The sequence below is a fragment of the Phoca vitulina genome, unplaced genomic scaffold, assembly GCF_004348235.1.
Source record: "Phoca vitulina isolate PV1807 unplaced genomic scaffold, GSC_HSeal_1.0 scaffold2, whole genome shotgun sequence".
NCBI lineage: Eukaryota > Metazoa > Chordata > Mammalia > Carnivora > Phocidae > Phoca > Phoca vitulina.
Window position 1 is genome coordinate 49,136,866 of NW_022589705.1, and position 10,954 is coordinate 49,147,819.

At 40.5% G+C, this 10,954-nt stretch overlaps 1 protein-coding gene across 1 annotated transcript in view; it reads right to left on the reverse strand.

The window, feature by feature from the left end:
* Positions 1 to 8,749, reverse strand: part of RAVER2 (ribonucleoprotein, PTB binding 2) — a 125,549-nt gene extending 116,800 nt beyond the window's left edge. Inside the window, exon 1 of the mRNA XM_032427256.1 lies at positions 8,732 to 8,749. The gene's annotated coding sequence lies outside the window, so the exon portion shown is untranslated. The remainder of the gene's footprint in view (positions 1 to 8,731) is intronic.
* Between the last annotated feature and the right edge of the window lie 2,205 nt (positions 8,750 to 10,954).

Below are 10,954 nucleotides of genomic sequence, written 5' to 3' on the forward strand. Positions count from 1 at the left end.
CCCTAAAGGTACCAGTTAGTATTTGTAAGGAAATAATTTACTAAGTGCTTTTATGTCTTCCAGCGCCCACTCACGTACTTTGCTACAGCGACAACCATCTCTCCCTTCTGGTTGTGTAAACCTTTTGATTTCTACACATTTTAAATTATTTAATTCGGGATGATTAAGAAAACAACAACAACAACAACAACTTCCTATGGTATGTGTAAAAAAAGAAGTGTTTCCACAGCTCTATATCAAACTTATTTCCCAATTTAGTTATGTGGATTACTAAGTTTTATTTGGAAGTGTTCAGAGATCATAATTAAAAACCATGTCATTACTTCCATTGCAGCCCCCGATATGCTTGCACCACAACCATCTAGTACCTTGCCTAGAGACAGTAGGAGTTCAATCAATGTCAGACTAAAGAACAAATGAAAATATGGGTGGAGGAATGGATGAAAGAGTAAATGAATATTATATGTGCCACAGATCATATGGACTATCTCACTTGATTCCATTCCAACCCCGTTGGAAAGTGTCTTGATGAGCAGTTGAGGCTGGAAAGCTCAAAGCTACATGTTCCAGGCTTCCTCACAGCCCATTTTCTGTACATAACCTTACTTGCACCGAGTCAATTCATCTATGTAAAAATCAGGAGATGGCAGTGACCATTGTGTGCTGGAAATCACGTGCCTGACAATTCTCTCTGGAGGCTTTAACTTTTCTACAGCAATGGAACTGAGGTTCCAGTCCTTGGTCCTTAGTTCTGAGGGTATTTGGAAGTTAAGGACGTGCCTGGAAAGTCTAAGATAGAGAGTGTTTCAAAAAGAGTCCGACTGAGGCAGTGTGGCCCTAGAGTCCACTGTCATGGCTGCAGCCTCCCAATCTTGTCAGAGGCAATAGCCCTCATGACTGGTCAGTTCTGCAGTGTTTTTCTGAGAGTCATTTGTGGAAGCTCAACCTAGATCGCCCTCCCCCAGTCCTTTCAATGATTGGTCAATTAAGGAAGTCATTAGTGCTGTTCACCAGCTACGTTTCTGGTTTTCTGCTTTCTGGGCATATCGTATGACTGCTGTACCCCACCCTCTTGGAGTTGGGTTTGGCTGTGTAACTTGCTTGAGCTAAGGCAATGAGAACAAATGCCACCTCTTTCTTCTACCGTGGCTAATAGCAATGCTCGAGAAAGTGGTTGCTCCATTAGCTTGAAGTGAGGATGCCACGGAATGGAATCCCCAGTCAACCCATGATGTCCATGAGTGAGATAGAAACTTTTGTTTTATAAAAAAGGATTTGGGGGCTGTTGATTACTGAGACATCAGTAATCCATCCTGCTGATCCAGTAGGTCATCCCTTTCCTCTTAAACTATCTTTAGTGAATTCTGTTGTCTGTGATTGAACCCTGAGCAATTACTTTTAGGAATATGACACTGAGATATGGTTTAAAAACTAAACACTGTTAAACTTATAAGATCATTATTACACCTCAAATAAGAGCAACCATCTCCTACGTCTTTTATTTCCCCATAGTACATGGAGCCTAGCAGTAGGACCAATGTACTATCACACACCTTCGGGGGCACTAATCACAGTGTAGTGGTGCCCTGAGACTACACTGTGAGTGACACTCCCGGATTTGGGCTATCCCACGGCCCAGCCAAGCAGAGTGCTAGAGGCATAGCAGAAAAATTATCTTATCTGGTTTGTCTCATAAGAAGGAAGTTAGGAAGTATACAAAACTAATAACCATACCACGTTTCACTAAATTGTTAACTAAATTAATATATTTATAATGACAAAAAAAAAACAAAAACAAAAAACCCTGAGAGGGAAGGCTGATTACTTGGGACCACCAAAATTTTTATTAAAATGCTCAATACAATTCTAATTTCTTCTTCTGAGGTTTTAGGCCTCAAATCCATCATACGAGAGAAGACAGATGGTGAATTGCTAGGATTAGGTCCAGTTTCCTATACCAGAAAAATCCCAAATAACATTGGTTTATGCAAGACAGAAATTTATTCCTCTTTTACACAAAAGTTCACAAGGAAATAGTCCAATGTAGAGCAGCTTCATGAAACTGTCAGAGGCCTGGGCTCTTACCATCCTCAACCTGTGTCCTCCATGTTAGAGTCCACTTGCTCTAGTCAAGTCACCATGTCTACATTCCAGGAAGCAAGAAGGAGAAACAGGGGAGAAGAATACATTCCTTTGCTTTAAATTCACACCATACCTCTGATTACAAATCTTATTGGCCAGAATTTAGTCACAAGATCAGATTCAGCTATGAGACTAGGAAATGAAGCCTTTGTTCTGGACAGCCCTAACTAAAATTTGAAGTTTATGTTACTAACGAAGAAAGAAAGAACAGATTTGGGGATGTTTAGCAATCTATATCATAAATGGTTAGTGTAGAAGGTTGAACAGCAGTCCTCCAAAATTGATGTCAGAACCTCAGAATAAGACCTTCTGTGGAAATATAGTCTCTACAAGTGGAATTAGTTAAGGACGTTGGGATGAAATCATCCTGAATTTAGGATGGGCCCTAAATCCAATGACTGGTGGCTTCGGAAGAGGGAAGGATCTAGAGACACACAGCAGGAGGCCACGTAAGATGGAAGCAGAGAATGGAGTTGTGCTGCCACAAGCCAAGGAACACCAGGAGCCACAAAAATCTCAAAGAAGCTCACCAAAAGGCAAGGAAGGGTCCTCCCCTAGTGCTTTCAGAGGATGAGTGGCCCTGCCAACAACCTCATTTCAAACGTCTGGCCTCCAGAACTGTGAGAGAATTTCTGTTGTTTCAAGACACGAAGCTTTTGGTAATTTGTTATGGCAGCCCTAGGAAATTAATATTAAATGTTGCTTGTAGCTGTTACTGAGGTCAAGGGTTAACATGGCATAGCTGTAATAATAATGGTAGTATATGTCATTCTGGTTGGCTTTTGCTTTGGCCAACTGTCCATGGTTTGAGACCAGTATGCGGTCTCTCACTAATCACATCACAGAACCATGATTTTTAGCCCCACACAGAAGAAAAGAGAGATTTAGCACCTTCCCTGTAGCAAGCACTTAACATACATTTTTCTCATTTAATCTTACAAATAACCCTAGATGATTAGTATTATACTTATTTAATAGATGGGGGCACAGAATGCTAGAGGTTAAGCACATGGTGTACATATAAATAGATATAGATATAGATATATAGTCAACGGCAGAGTCAAGGCAGACCTGGGTACTGTCTGATTCTCAAGTACAAGCTCTTTCCCAAAGTGGTGATTAGGCTGGGGAACATCTGACTCACCTGCCTAACAGAACGTTTTGTGCCAAAGGCTGATTCATTTGCAGAGATGAAGCTTTCCAGTGACTTTGTGTTCACTTCCAGGCATGACTTCCTGCATCAGAGCAACTCAACTCAAGTAAGCTCAACAAATCTTATGTGCTAGGCACTGAAGGAGATCTAATGATGGGTGAGACAATCTTTTGTCTCAGGTTGCTTACAATTTTAGCAGTGGCTAAGGACTGGAAGTCTATAATAGAACCATATGAATGTCTTTGTGCACTGGCTTTTATACATAGTTAAACATCAGAAGCAGTTGGGCATACTTTTAGAAATCCAGATTCCTAGGTCCCACCCTAGCCTATGAACTCACAGTATTTGAAGGTGGGCCCTAGAACCCTGCATTTTTTTAAAAAGATTTTATTTATTCATTTGACATACAGAGAGAGAGCACAAGCAAGGGGAGCGGCAGACAGAGGGAGAGGGAGAAACAGACTCCCTGCTGAGCAGGGAGCCCAATGTGGGGCTCAATCCCAGGACCCCGGGATCATGACCTGAGCTGAAGGCAGACGCTTAACTGACTGAGCCACCCAGGCGGGCGCCCAGAAACCTGCATTTTAAAAAAAGCTCTCTGGCAATTCTTATCTAGCCGGTCCAGTACCCGTTTTAGGTACAAATACTTTCCTTATATAGTGGCTTAAATATCAGTGATAAAAACACCACCTACATGTAATATATATTATAATTTTCTCAGTAGTAATTGCATGCTCCTTATATATCTGAGGAGTTCTAATAGAGGAGCACTATTTAGACAATTCCTAAGTACATGTATAGTACCTCTCTCAGGAAGGAATGGTGTTTCTCATTTCTTTGATAAATATGAAAATAGATGACAGAGAGGTTGTATGATCTGATCTACACGCCATCAGAAGCATCAGGCAAGAACCCAGCTCCGTGACATTGCGATATCTCTCACGGACCAAGCCCTGCGGTAAGGGAGTTTTTCATGTTAAGCCCGCCCGTGGTGAATTCAGAATTTGGAGAGGCACAAAGATCGGGACATCAACTGCTGTCTCAGTCGGATTCTCCACAGCAAGAGAAATTTGAATCACAAAGTTATAATTAGACTTGAAGCTCTTGCCCACCACCATCATATCTATTCACAATGACTCCATTATGTCTTAACTTTCACTTGAATACGGATAACCTCTTTACTCCCCAGGAGGGGAGGTTAGTTTTCTTTAAAATTCTTTCCACTTAGCCATGAATGGAATGCTCTCAAGATGCACTCTATTTAATAGGCACCACAGCTGCCAAACAGGGCTACTGGCAAACTTATCTAAATTTTTAATCATCGTGGAAGATGAACACAGAGGGAAAGAATGATATAAATTCTCCCACTAGTGTAGCAATGAAAATATCCGAACAGCACTGCAAAGACCAATCTCCATTTTGTGGAAATAAGTTTTGCTGGGCACATGGTACCACTTTTTTCCTCATAGTCAAAAAATACTTCCAAGGCATATATATTCCTTTAGGTATTACAGGATATATATTCAACTGGGTTTCCTTATTAACAAAAATATCCATCTTCTTCTAAAAACCATGTTCCCATGAATGCAAAAACTGTTAAACTAAAGCAAGAATTTGATTTGAAAAAATAATATATTGAAGGAAATATGTGGATAATAGATAGATGCTGAAAAAAAATAGTTCCCCCCATCACTAAGAAAAAGCAAGGACTTGTTAAATTATTGAAATAAATCTTTACTAACTTGATCTTTTACAATTTCACAAACAGGGAAGAACTCTGGCTAATCTCTTAATATTTGGGGCATTTGACAACTCAAGAGGAGGCCATTTCCACCTTCAGCAAATATTGGTCATGCTACACCTAGCATCTAAAATCATCTATGGGCTCTCTTCCCCGAATGCATGTGCTTTTGAGAGATGTAGAGAATAGGTGTGAGGACCACACACTGTGGTTCTGGATTGTTTGGGTTCAAATGCTGACTCTGCCTCTCAGAAGCTGTGTGACACTAAACAGTATCCTTAACCCTCACTGCCTCGGCTTCCTCCTCTATGATGAGGACAATGATAGCATCCACCCTATTGGGTTATTGTGAGAATCAAATGATCTACTGCCCATGGTGCCCTTAGAACAGTGTCTGGCCCAGAGTGAGTACTCAGGAAGTCTTAGCTGTTATTATTATCCTAACTTATTTGAGGGTTAGTATCTCTTTCCTAGTATACCAGAAGAACAGGGATCTGCATGTCATTGATGGGTTGCTAAGGGGTGTGTATAAAATGCACCCTATAGTAATGAGGTGATTCAACAATAAAAATTTACTACATGCTCGCACCGTTCTAGGCACCTGGAATATATCAGTGAACAAAAATAAAAATCTCTGCCTTCATGGAGCTTACATTCCAATAGGGGCAGATAGAAAAGAAATACTAAATATGGTAAATGAAGAAATTAGATAGTATGTTATAAGATGACAAATGTTTGATAAGAAAAAAATAGAGCAGGACACAGGGAATTAAGAGTTCAGGAAGAGGGGACCAGGTACATTGAGAAAGTGACCTTTGAGCAGACATGAAGTAGATAAACAGAGTTGACATTGCCGGGTATCAGAAGGAAATGCATTCAGCAGAGGGACCAGCCACTGTCGAGTCCCTGAGGTAGAACACAGAACATGCCTGGCATGTTCAAGCCATGGTGAGGCCAGTATGGCTGGAAGAGAGTAAGTGAGACAGGGAGTCACTGGCCATGAATGTCAAAGACTCTCCTGGGGGGTAGGGTGGTAGCATATGTGTGGGGAAATAGATTGTGTAGGGTCAAACAGACGTGTCTGGACTTTGTCTTTCACTCAGTGTGATGCGAGTTTACACAGGGTTTGAAGGGTTTGTAGCTGAAGAGTGCCCTCATCAGAGTCATTTTACACACACTGGCTGCCACACAGGACATCAATGGGGAAACAAGGAGACCAGTGAGTAGTTTGTTTGAGTAATCCAGAGAAGAAATGATGGTGACTTTGACTAGAGAGAGGGGAAGTGATGAGAAGTGATCACATCTGAGTATGTTCTGAAAGCAGAACCAAAAGGATTTCCTGATGGATTGGAAATGGAATGTGAGAGAAAGAGAAAGCAAAGGTGGCTCCCATATTTTTGGCCAGAAGATCAAGAAGACTTGATAATGAGGAACGACTCCTGGAGAAGTAAGTTTTAGGTAGCAAATGATTAGAAGTTCTGCATAATGATTTTGTGGTTTTCCTAGGGCAAGATTTCCCATCAATAGTTCACTTTCAAAGAAAGACACATGCTTGATTTCATCCAAAAATCCACGATTACTGAATTACTGACAAATGATCTGTAAACACACTAAATTAACCCATACATATCTTAGTTTATTGAAAAAATTGTTTAAAAATATGGTCACTGTAGAAAAGTAACATTTTTATTACTTCTGAAAATGAGAGAAACTGATTTTCAAAAAAAACTTTCCCCTGATTATAAACATAATGTATATTCACTACAAAAAATTTAGAAAATATAATAAATTAGGAAGTAGGGGGAAGTAACCTGTAGTTTTACCATCTAGAGAAAACTGCTGTTAACAATTTTATATGGGGGTGCCTGGGGGGGCTCAGTCGGTTAAGTGTCTGCCTTCAGCTCAGGTCTTGATCCTAGGGTCCTGGGATCGAGCCCCGCATCTCTGGCTCCCTGCTCAGCGGGGAGTCTGCTTCTCCCTCTCCCACTCTTCCCGCTCATTCTCTCTCTCAAATAAATAAATAAAATCTTAAAAAACAAGACAAAACAGTTTTGTATGGCTTTTCCCTCTCTCTGCCTCATAAATTCATCCACATAGTCATCACCAAGTGCATTATCTACACACATATTACAACAATGGAGTCATATTTACATACAATTTTATATACTGCTTTGTTCCTACGTCAATAAATATTTTTCTATATTCTGTGGGCTCTCAACAATTTTAGAATTGTTCATCCTATCTTTTCACATGGATACCCATGATTTCCTTATATTGATCACTTAATTTTCATCACGAATAAAGATTCTGCTCCCCAGGACTGAGTCTTCGATCATTTCTTCTTCATCTCCAGTTACTCTTAACCACTCTCATGACTTTGTCTATGTGCTGACCATGCTCCAATTTATATTACCAAAAGGAGCCTCTCTCTCCTCTCCACACTGTACACCCAATGTCTCATTATCACAGTCTTTTTTCATCTTGGTTGATGGCAACCCCATCCTTCTAGTTGCTCATGCCAACATGTTGATATCATCCTTTACTCTTCCCTTTTATGCTTCACATCCAATTGGTCAAGAAATTCTGTTGACTCGATCTTTCAAATATATCCAGACTCTGGTCACCTCTCACCATCTTCACTGCTACCATCTCAGTGTGAGTGGCCATCATCTTTTGCCTGGATTATTAAGTAGTTGTCCCAATGGCTCCTTTCTTCTACCCTCACACTCTTTTGTGTGTCTTCAGCATGGATCCAGGGTTATCCTTTAAAATCCCAACTAAGGTCATGTTACTCCTCTGCTCAGAACCCTCCAGTGGCTCTCCATTTCACTCACAATAAAAGCCAAAGTCCTTAAAATAAGGCACAAGGCCCAACAAAATCTGCACTTCCACCACCTCCTACTTCTTACTTCTCTGTCCTTGTCACTCCCCCACCCTTGTCAGTCTTTCCCCTCCATTCATGAGTTTCAGCTGCACTGTTCCAGCCTTGCTCTTTCTTGAACAGCCACACAAGATCTTATCCTAGGGCCCTTCACTGGCTGGACCTCTGCCTGGAAGGCTCTTCCCTCAGATAACCACATGACCCTCATCTCCTTCAAGTCTTAGATCAAACCTCACCTTCTCAATGAACTTCACTGGACCAACCCATTCCTGCAAAATTTTTTTTCTTTTACACTATGTTTTTATATCTATATATTCCCTTATTTTTTTAAAAAGAATTTCACTCTTCCCCACTAGAATATAAGCTCTATAGAACTGAGATCTTTGTTCTGTTCACAGCTGTATCCAAGTACCTAGCACAGTGCCTGGCACATGGCGTATTCAACAAATCTATATGTTCAATAAATGAGTGCCATTCTATTACATGTGGCATTTTTACAAGAAACTTTTTTTCAGTTTTGCATTCAAAATATTTTTAGTAATGCGTATACTAATATTTCTCTGGGCAGCATTTATCCTGACGATATTTTTCAGTTTTGATCACTCTGTGACAACATGTGAGTTAGGTACTGCTTTAAAATGTACTGATTTTGTTTTTATTCCGGTGTGGTGAGGCCAACAGATCAAGAGATGACTGCCATTTCAAAGATAATTTGATGGATGTTTACTAAACTTATCGTGGTAATCATTTTGCAATATGTACATATATCAAATGTACATGACCATGGTGACATGGTCACATGACCATGACTCACCCTTCAGCTCTTGAACTTGAAGGTCATTTGTCAGGTGGGCCAGATGTGAGAAGAACTTGTTCTTTTCCTTCACCACTGTATCCCCGAGGCTCAGCACGGTGCCTGGCACGTGGCAGAGGCTCCTTGAACATCTTCATGATTCTAGAGAGGAATTTAACACAAGTATTAACCTTCAACATATAAGGCTCTGTTTGAGTAAAAATTACACGTCTATTTTCCAAAGAGTCAAAGACAAGGCATTTCAAATATTTGGATGGCTGGGATTCAGTTCCCTTTCTTTGCTATTGACCCTACCAACTTTTCCCTTCCAGGTTACAGGCCTGTAGAAGCCATAGATGTGGGGGAAGAGTCTTAAATTGGCAATTGAATATGTCAATGAGCAGCCTGACATTGCAATTTAAAGGTAGAGCATTATACAATTTCCAGAACTTTTTAAACCTCCTATTTAAATTTAGTAGGTCAGACAACTTCTTAAAGAATTCACACTGTTAACAACATTCAGTAGTGCTATTAATGCAAGTGCTTTCTCAGCTTTGAAACATATGCTCTTATTTCCAAAGTAAGATTTTTTGGAGTTGTTGGAAACTTTAGAGATTTGACCTGGTTTCATGATTTCAAAAAACCCAAAACTTTTACAAGTTACACTATTTATATACTGTACATATTTTGTCCTATTGCCTTGGGAAAAAAAGACTCAATTCAAATGATTCTGCACTTTCTCCCTCTAACTCACCATAATGTTTAAAAGAGAGAATGGCCTGGAAGTTGCACACTGTGTCTGCTCTTAAATGTCTGACCAAGGAATAATAAATTGTGAGAAGTGCCATTGGATGACATTGCACGTCATCCTGCATTCTTTTCCTTTGATGAGGAACTTCCTGTCTTCTCCAAATGAAGCTCCTTGCCCCTAAGCAATTAAGGAGAGGTTTTCACCTACGTCTAGCCTTTACTTACATGTGAATTTGAACGCCAATGGAATTATCATGGAATTTAATAAAAGCTGACATTTCCCATGCCACATATATTTAGTATTTTTCCTATAGGAGAGAGGGGAGGTGACTCAGAAATGTCCTTTTCATGACCCCAGATATACATTTTTGCCGATTATTAAATAGGAACGTAGAGCAAGCGATAGTAAAGGCACAGCTCTCCATCATTCATTCATTGCCAGTCAGGAAGCATGGGTCAAGCACCAGCTGAGTGCCTGGCGGGCTCAGTGATGGAAGCCTTAGTTGAGAAATGCAGTCCTTGTCCTCACAGAAGAGCATCATTACGTAGCTCTCTTAGTGGGCTTGCCTTCTTGCCCAGTGCTCTCAAAGATCTTTGTTATTAGACAGACCTCCTGGTTTCAAGAAACAATAGCCAAGTTGATTCAGATTCAGCAAAAAAGGAAAAATTCGTATAACGCATATGGGTATCTCATGGCATTGAAGGTCCTGAGGACCTCAGGAAGGATGGAGAGTAGGACCAGCTGGGTGCTCAACATTGCTTGGCATCAGGGAACTACAGATCAAAACCTCAATGAGATACCACCTCACACCAGTCAGAATTGCTAAAATTAACAAGTCAGGAAATGACAGATGTTGGCGGGGATGCAGAGAAAGGGGAACCCTCCTACACTGTTGGCGGGAATGCAAGCTGGTGCAGCCACTCTGGAAAACAGTATGGAGGTTCTTCAAAAAGTTGAAAATAGAGCTACCAAAAGATCCAGCAATTGCACTACTGGGTATTTACCCCAAAGATACAAATGTAGGGATCTGAAGGGGTACGTGCACCCCGATGTCTATAGCAGCAATGTCCACAATAGCCTAACTATGGAAAGAGCCAAGATGTCCATCAACAGATGAATGGATAAAGAAGATGTGGTATATATATACAATGGAATATTATGCATTGATGGCTATCAAAAGGAATGAAATCCTACCATTTGCAATGACGTGGATGGAACTGGATGGTATTATGCTAAGCGAAATAAGTCAATCAGAGAAAGACGAGTATCATATGATTTCACTGATATGAGGAATTCTTAATCTCAGGAAACAAACTGAGGGTTGCTGGAGTGGTGGGGGATGGGAGGGATAGGGTGGCTGGGTGATAGACATTGGGGAGGGTATGTGCTATGGTGAGCGCTGTGAATTGTGTAAGACTGTTGAATCACAGACCTGTACCTCTGAAACAAAGAATGCATTGTATGTTAAAAAAAAAAAAAAAAAAAAAAAAAAA